The sequence below is a fragment of the Erythrolamprus reginae genome, chromosome 7, assembly GCF_031021105.1.
Source record: "Erythrolamprus reginae isolate rEryReg1 chromosome 7, rEryReg1.hap1, whole genome shotgun sequence".
Classification (NCBI taxonomy): domain Eukaryota; kingdom Metazoa; phylum Chordata; class Lepidosauria; order Squamata; family Dipsadidae; genus Erythrolamprus; species Erythrolamprus reginae.
Window position 1 is genome coordinate 53,612,061 of NC_091956.1, and position 8,894 is coordinate 53,620,954.

The 8,894-nt window shown below is 39.0% G+C and overlaps 1 long non-coding RNA gene across 1 annotated transcript; it reads left to right on the forward strand.

The window, feature by feature from the left end:
- The first annotated feature begins 1,663 nt into the window (after window positions 1-1,663).
- Window positions 1,664-4,041, forward strand: LOC139169935 (uncharacterized). The gene is made up of 3 exons (XR_011559552.1): window positions 1,664-1,817; window positions 2,689-2,864; window positions 3,943-4,041. It is a non-coding gene; the product is annotated as an uncharacterized lncRNA (long non-coding RNA).
- The last annotated feature ends 4,853 nt before the right edge of the window (window positions 4,042-8,894 follow it).

An 8,894-nucleotide genomic window follows, 5' to 3' on the forward strand; every position in this document is an offset into this window, starting at 1 on the left:
AGACTGAGTTGTTCTGAGGAAAAATTCCTCACATTGCTCCAATCTCCAGCCAATTTAGGAGCCATAGTGAACATTGGCAGTGTTAGCAGTTTTAATGGTGGTTCTTCTAGTATTCAATCTGTGCATGAATCAAAAAATTCAGGATGGCAGCAATAACCTCTACTTTTTTTCTGTGAATGGGGGTCATGAGCGTGACAGCTGATGCTCACACTGATTTTGCAAACACTCTTCAGATTCAGGTAGTCACTCCTTCCCAAAGGAGCAGGCAAAACAACAAGAATCTGTGTTAATTTATCTCATTTGAAAGAAAAGTATTAGATAATTTTTTTGTATAAATCTTATTAAACTGAACTTAGGCAATATACCTTATTTTTTGAGTATAAGACACACCTTTTTGCCCCCCAAAAGAGGGTGAAAATGTCGGTGTATCTTATACAGTGAATACAGCCATTTTAGGTCTCCTGAAGCCCTGCCCCTGCATCCCACTTTTCCAAAAAATGGACCTGCTTTTCACAAAAATGGGGTGCACAGAGGGTTTGGGAAGCCTGCAGAGCGCTCCTAGCAGTTAGGGGGAAGGCAAAAATACCCCGTTTTTGCAAACAAAGAGGCCAAAAAAATGGAAGCATGTCCTGTTTTTGAAAAAACGGGTGAAAAATGGCAAAAAAATGTCTCTTTTTTTTGTAAAACAGGGACGTTTTTAGCTTCCCTCAACCACTAGGAGCACTCTGCAGGCTTTCCAAACCCTCTGCATACCCTGTTTTTGCAAAAAAAAAAAAAAAGGGAGGGAGGGAGGGAGTGAAAAATGTGCTGTTTTTCACAAAAAAGGGGATGTTTTGGGCTTTTAATTACCCCATCTAGCATGGTTGGAGGAGGAATTCTGGGAGTTGAAGTCCACTAGACTTAAAGCTGTCAAATTTGAAGACCACTGGGTTAGGGGTGCTAGGGACTACAAACTTGGCAAGTTTAAAACTTGTGGACTCTAACTCCCATTCCTGAGCTAGCATGACTGGAGTAGGAATTCTGGGAGTTGAAGTCCACAAGTCTTAAAACTGTCAAGTTTGAAGTTTGTAAAAAAGTGTACATGGTTGTAAAACATATTCTGCTACACTGGTATTTTATTAATACCAGTAAATAATAAATTAGTACACCATTTGGTTCAGAATACTTTTTTCCTTGTTTTCCTCCTCTAAAGTCTAGGTGTGTCTTATCTTCCGGTGAATTCTTATACTCCAAAAATACTGTATTTTCTTGGATGGATCCTCTGCAATCCTGATTGCTGTTAAAGAAGTCTCATTCTTTGGATTTTTATTGTCCAGATATTTCCCAGCTTTATCATGAGTAAACATGTTCATTGAAGTCAAGAAATATGGAGTGGACAACAATGTATACCCTTGAAAGAAAGGCCTTCAGGCTCAAGGCAATTGTCTTGCCTGCTTTCACTGTATTTATACGACTATTAGAGAGCGATGGTTAAAAATCAGTTTATTTCATTCCTTATTCTTCAAAACAGCCTTCAGTGGACAAGACTAATATTTAACTTTCCATGATTGTGAGTGAACTGAACAAGGTAAATAGCAGTATCAATGTTTCACAATAGAGACCTTTATAGAGAAGCATTTGCATATGCCTGCTAGTAAATTGAGACAAGTGAACAGGATTAGCCACACTGCTGAAGTGTTTTAAGGAGTTAGTATAATCTTCCTTAAATGAAAAACAGAATATTAAGGAAGTTATTTTAAAAATGTTAATGAAATTGTTAAACAAGAAGCTAATCCATTTCAGCAGATGTCTTATACAACATAATAGAGCAAAAATAAGTAAGTCTTGTGTCTGAGATTCAACAAAGCGCTGTTTAACAAAGTCAATTTTTTATTTTAAAAATCTAACAATAGCAATAGTAATAGCACTTAGACTTATATACTTCTTCACACAGTAATGGGTTTCACCTTTGCTACCGGTTTGGAGATATGTGTGTATGTGTACTCACTTTAATCATGTGTGCTTACTGCTTTGGTGCATGTGCGTAGGTTTTTGCGCATAGGCAGATTGTCTGTGATAACGTCTGGGCAGGTGGTTGTAGCAACCTGCCCTCACTGCTACTGGTTCACCCGAGTGAGGGCAAAGTAGTAGCAATCCATTACTGGCTTCACAGTGCTATACAGCCCTCTCTAAGTGGTTTAAAGAGTCAGAATATTTTCCCCAACAGTTTGGGTTCCCATTTTGTTAACTTCAGAAGGATGGAAATGCTGAGACAATCTAGAGCCTGGTGAGATTTGAACTGCCAAATAAAACATAAAAATTATAACTACATATAAAATAACATTTATGATTGATTATAAAATGTTTACAACTAATTTTATTGATTATGCACAAAGTACTTGCATATTTTGGTTTGCAACAGAAATCTGGTAGATTTGAAAAGTGTAGGGCTTCCTTCTGAAGTAGGAGTGGGTTTTTCTCAGTTCAGACCAGTTTGCCTGAACTGTTAGTGATCCGCTGGTGATGTGATGATGGCAGCACAGATCTGGTTCGGTCGGTGCCATTCTGTGGGTGCCACCATCTTTTGGGAGGGATTTTTGGTGAATTTTTACGTGTTTGGGTGGCTTTTCCTCTTCTGCTACTTGAAAAAGAGATCTCCCGCCCACCCCTGTGTTAATACTGGCCTTTATTTCTTCACTGGAAGCACAGCTGTGTTTCAGGATGAATATTGCTACTGAGCATGCATGGAAGCAAAACTGCATAAGGGGATGTGCATGCAGGCAGGAGGCATGCAGGCATGAAACGTCATGATGTGAACCAGTGGCAAAGATAAGTGACACCCACCCCTGTTCTGAAGCATAGGAACTAGATCTTGATTAATAAAGGTGAATGATAAATTTTAATTAAAAGAGCACCCATTATTGATTCGTTGTTTAATTTTACAATTGTATTACAAGCAGCAGCAAAAAATGCTACAAATTAAGATTGTGTTTCCAAGAATCAGCTTTACTTTGTTAAATTATATGATTGCGTATGATTAAATCCCAATAGTTGTTTTTGAATGAAATGTGAAAGTTTCACTCTCCTTGGATTTAATCAATTATTTCTGCATCTTCCTCTATTGAAATGCTTCAGTAACCAGGTAGATTGGCAAGATGTGTTCAAAAGCATTTACCGGCTGCTATATAGGCCTCCTTCTAAAAAGACATGACTCCATAGCATATGAACAACTACTAATAGTTTTTATTTATGAAAATCTCCCAAATGATAGAATCTAGATTATTGCTCAGGGTAATGATTCCAAAGAGAAAAGACATGATAATATCAGCCCTTCATAAATGCAAATAATCTGGGAACTTTTAGTGAAAACAATATAATACACCAGAATCCAATTTTTAAGCAGTTCACCGTGGCTACCTTTCATTAAAGGTCAGTTTAGATCAGGGGTGTCTAACCTTGGCAACTTTAAGACTTGTGGGCTTCAATTCCCAGAATACCCTAGCATTCCTTTTAGATATTCCTTTCTCCTTGAATGCAAGATACATAGCCTCTCCTTTACCCAACAATAACCAGTGAATCGGCTAATCAGACCCATTTCTTATGAAAAGAAAATTACAATTGCCAATAGGTATACCTTCCAAAACATGTTTAGAATGCCTGGGTTACCATGATAGCCTTCTCGGACAAAAAAAGATGACAAAATCTGAAAAACAGGAAATAGCAATCTCTTCTTTCACTGATTAGGGCACGCAGTTAAGATGCATTACCATTATTGTTCTTAGTGGCAATTCTGGAACATATAATCATTCTGCCTTCAGCAATTTTATTTGGCTGAGAAAGTAAGAACTACTGTACACTGTAAATATCAGCATCTGTGCGGTGAAACACTCTGAAAAGTACTGAAAAGTTTTATATTAAATATACTTCTCTCTTTAGTACCCATATTCCTTGTGTTTCTTCTAGGAAAAATTGACCCTGGATACTAATTTTCCAGTATTATCAGAGTTGTCTGAATTGATACATACATTATCTTTGATTTTACTAAAACTAATGCCAGCAGAGGTAAGGAAATGAACTACTTGTTGACCACATACATCTTTTTTGAAAAGTATTTGAGAAATATATTACTGAATGATTTTTTTTGTCTTTCCTTTAGTCATTCATTTTAGATAAGAATCAAGTTTTCAATATACATTAGCAGCCTAATATGTTAACTTCCAAATTGCCTTAAGCTGATGTAGTTTTAATAATGAAGTATATGTTTCTTAATCCCCAATATAATCCCTTTTTAAGTGATTATGACATTTTGCAAATATTGATCTTAAAAGTAAAATGTGAGAACTGCCTTGGCACCAACATTTTTTAATAGCAAAAAATAATTTGCTATTTAATATTCAGTTACTGGGTTAAAACTAAGACTTTTAGCTAAGCCTGTGATTTGAATTATTTGAAATACCTTGCTTATAATATCTAGCAGTAGCACATATTAACATTGATTGGTAAATATGGATTGACGTTGCTTAAAGGATTAAGGCTGTGGTCAAATTATCAAGATTTCATACAAGCAAAATCAATGGCAACCCTGGCAGGAAGTCAGAAGTCACTCCTACTCCCCTTTCTTTTCAGCCTACCCATGGCAATGCTGTTTATCAGCTGAGGTAAGGAAGTATCCCTGAAGCAATGATCTAATGAGTCAGGGATCATTTGGTATGTGTGTATGAAATCAGTTACACAATACAAATGTACTATGTGGAAAGAACAGTGTGATAAAGTCAAAAGGAAGATAAAGCTGGAGGCACTGCAAATTAAAGTTGGGGAAAAGTAAATGTAAAAACAAGCTAAGACAGTTCCACAGTTTTAGATATCAGATATACAGTGATACCTCGTCTTATGAACTTAATTCGTTCTGTGATGAGGTTTGTAAGTAGAATAGTTTGTAAGATGAAACCATGTTGCCCGTAGAAATCAATCTAAAAGCAAATAATGCGTGCAAATCCATTAGCAAAATTCCAAACTTTAGAACTCTCCAAGCACATTTGAATTGTAGATAGGGATGGAAGTCATTGGTAATGGCAGAATATTGGACATGAAATACGAAGTATCTGAGCAATTGAAATTTGAATACTGACTTCTTCCTTAAACAGAAAACAAACTTCTGTTCCTCTGACCACTTAGCTTTTATTTGATTTCTGAAATTGCTTGCTTGGCCATTTGAAACTGTGCTGTAACTTTGTATTTCCTTTCCTGCTTTCTTGGGAACAACTACGTCATCATGTTTGACTCAGTATCCTGATCTACTTGGACAATTTATCCAAATGCAGTGGTACCTCTACTTATGAACGCCTCTACTTAAGAACTTTTCTAGATAAGAACCGGGTGTTCAAGATATTTTTGCCTCTACTTAAGAACCATTTCCTACTTAAGAACTGCTGCCTCTTCCTTCCCATGCTGAAGGGCTCCCCTCTCCTCTCACTCGCTCGCTTTGTAGCCAGCACCTTTCTTTCGCTGTGGTGACTCCTCGGTTGCCCAGAAAAATTTCCCAGGAAATTTGAGAGCAGCACGAAGGCCATCTCAGGCTGCCAGAGGAGCCTTTCTGTGGTGCTTAAGGAGGCTTTGGCAGTCCAGAGCGAATGAAGCATTTTCCTTTCACTGGACGCTTGGACAGGGAATAAACCTCTGCCAGTGCCCAAAGAAAAGAAACGCTCTCTTCACTCAGGGCAGCCGAGGAGTCACCACAGTGAAGGAAAGGCACTGGCTACAAAGTGAGTGAGTGAGAGGAGAGGGGAGCCCTTCAGCATGGGAACGAAGAGGCAGCAGATAGCAGCAGCAGCAGCGAGTATATGGGAAGCAGCCTTGTGCCGGGTGTATGGGGGGCATGTGCTCCTCCTCACTGTGTCAGAGTCCTTCTTTTTAAAAAAACCCTCAAAGTTTGGATTTTTTTTATTCCCCTCACCTCACCTTCTTCCTTTGGCAGCGACTGTCCTCCTCCTCTTCTTCCTCCTCCTCCTCCCACCCAAATTCTGAGCTTTTATTTTTTTCCTAATGGGTTTGCACGCATTATTTACTTTTACATTGATTCCTATGGAAAAAATTGCTTCTACTTAAGAACGTTTCTACTTAAGAACATGGTCATGGAACGAATTACCGGGAAGTTCTTAAGTAGAGGTACCACTGTAGTGCCTAGATAGAACCCACTCAATGTCTGTCTACAGGAGCATTTTTCCTGGACATTAGCTGATCTCAGCTGGGTATTTCTGTAAGCATTTCAGAATGGGTTGCAGTGATTTAATCTGTTAAGGAGAAATTTATGCATGATTCTGCTTTTATATTCATTTTAATATAAGTTTCTTTTCCTTTTTCTGTATAGTTTTTAAAATATATGTAATAATTTAGTCTTTTAAAATATATAGATAGATTTTAATACAATTGTATCCAAGTTTATATAGGCATTTAGATTATATGTATAATTATAGAAATAACTAATCAATTATTTAATTACTTAACATTTAATAAACATTTTCAGAGTTATTTTAGCATGCATTTATTTGTTAAAAACACTTTTCTGCTTTATTAAAGTATTTTAGTTAACCTTAACAGTCCATCATTGGTGCCTAACAATAGACTATTGATTTATGACAGACAGTTAAACTTAATTAAAATGATTTTTTAAAATATTTCCCTTACACTAATGTTTAAATTAGATCCCTGATAACCTTCAGCTCTATTGAAACTGGACCAGAGGTGGGTTGTTGCTGGTTCAGACTGGTTCTTAGAACAGGTAGATAAAATTTGGCATTGCTCACTGAACAGGCTGTGATGACCAGTGGTCCATGCTCCCAACTGGTCCTCCAGTTAGTGTGAATTGCAAAAAAAAACCCTCTGCGCATGCACAAAAGCTCCTGCACATGCACAGGGGGTCATTTCCGGGAAGTGACACTCATACAAAAATGTGCACTTCCATCATGATGCGAACCAGTGGAGAAAGTAAGTACAATCCCCCCTCAACTGAACACTTTGGAACTATGAAAGTTAAGTCTCACAGCACCAAAATAAGGAAAACCAATTTTAAATATCAAATATCAATTTATATGTACCATTAAAGGAGGATATTTATTACTCAGGGTTGAAATGAGGGGTCCTTGGTGCTCTCTGCATTTGGTTGTTTTCTTGCAGGCATGTATGCATGTATGTATGTTTGTTTTTTATATTAATTGATTTTTAATCATCAATACCAAATTACTATTGTACACTGTTTTATTGTCGCTGTTAGCCGCCCCGAGTCTCTGGAGAGGGGCGGCATACAAATCCAATAAATAAATAAATTTCATTGTTTGTTTGTTTGTTTGTTTGTTTGTTTGTTTAATTTGACTTCTATGCCGCCCAATCCCAAAGGATAATAAACTAGATAACATCATCGGCGCTAGTGGACAAGGGGGTTTCAATTTAGCTTTGTTCGCTTGATTAACCACAATGGCATTGTATATAATAAATTTTCATGAAAGAATTTAATTTAACTTACTGGGAGGTTTCCAATTGCACCTTGATAACTTCTTTTCAATTGCCTTATCTCTAAGCTAGATATTGTGTTGAGTGACATGAATGTGTGTTGATTGGATTGTTTGTGCTGGGGTTTATAATTGGGGTTTTACTGTTTTAATATTTATATTCAACTTCTTTTATTATTGTAATTAGTATTGTTATATTGCTGTAAACCACCCTTGGGATTGGGCGGCATAGAAGTCAGATAGATAGAGGCGTCTGTAATATGGTAAATGGTTTAGCTTTATTTATTTATTTATTTATTTATTATTTGGATTTGTATGCCGCCCCTCTCCGAAGACTCGGGGCGGCTCACAACAAGTGAAAAACAATCCAATACAATCCAATTAATTAAAATATTATAAGTTTAAGAAAATCCCCAATACTAACATACACACATACAGGCATACCATATATAACTTCAACGTGCCCAGGGGGAGATATTTAGTTTCCCCATGCCTGACGGCAAAGGTGGGTTTTGAGGAGTTTACGGAAGGCAGGAAGAGTAGGGGCAGTTCTGATCTCCGGGGGGAGTTGGTTCCAGAGGGCCGGTGCCGCCACAGAGAAGGCTCTCCCCCTGGGGCCCGCCAACCGGCATTGTTTAGTTGACGGGACCCGGAGGAGGCCCACTCTGTGGGACCGAATCGGTCGCTGGGATTCGTGCGGCAGAAGGCGGTCTCGGAGATATTCTGGTCCAGTGCCATGAAGGGCTTTAAAGGTCATAACCAACACTTTGAATTGTGACCGGAAACTGATCGGCAGCCAATGCAGACTGCGGAGTGATGGTGAAACATGGGCATACCTGGGTAAGCCCATGACTGCTCTCGCAGCTGCATTCTGCACGATCTGAAGTTTCCGAACACTTTTCAAAGGTAGCCCCATGTAGAGAGCATTACAGTAGTCGAACCTCGAGGTGATGAGGGCATGAGTGACTGTGAGTAATGAGTCCCGGTCCAGATAGGGCCGCAACTGGTGCACCAGGCGAACCTGGGCAAACGCCCCCCTCGCCACAGCCGAAAGGTGGTTCTCTAATGTCAGCTGTGGATCGAGGAGGACGCCCAAGTTGCGGACCCTCTCTGAGGGGGTCAATGATTCCCCCCCCAGGGTAATGGACGGACAGATGGGATTGTCCTTGGGAGGCAAAACCCACAGCCACTCCGTCTTATCCGGGTTGAGCCTGAGTCTGTTGACACCCATCCAGGCCCCAACAGCCTCCAGGCACCGGCACATCACTTCCACCGCTTCGTTGACTGGGCATGGGGTGGAGATGTAAAGCTGGGTATCATCGGCATATTGATGATACCTCACCCCATGTCCTTGGATGATCTCACCCAGCGGTTTCATGTAGATGTTAAATAGCAAGGGGGAGAGGACCG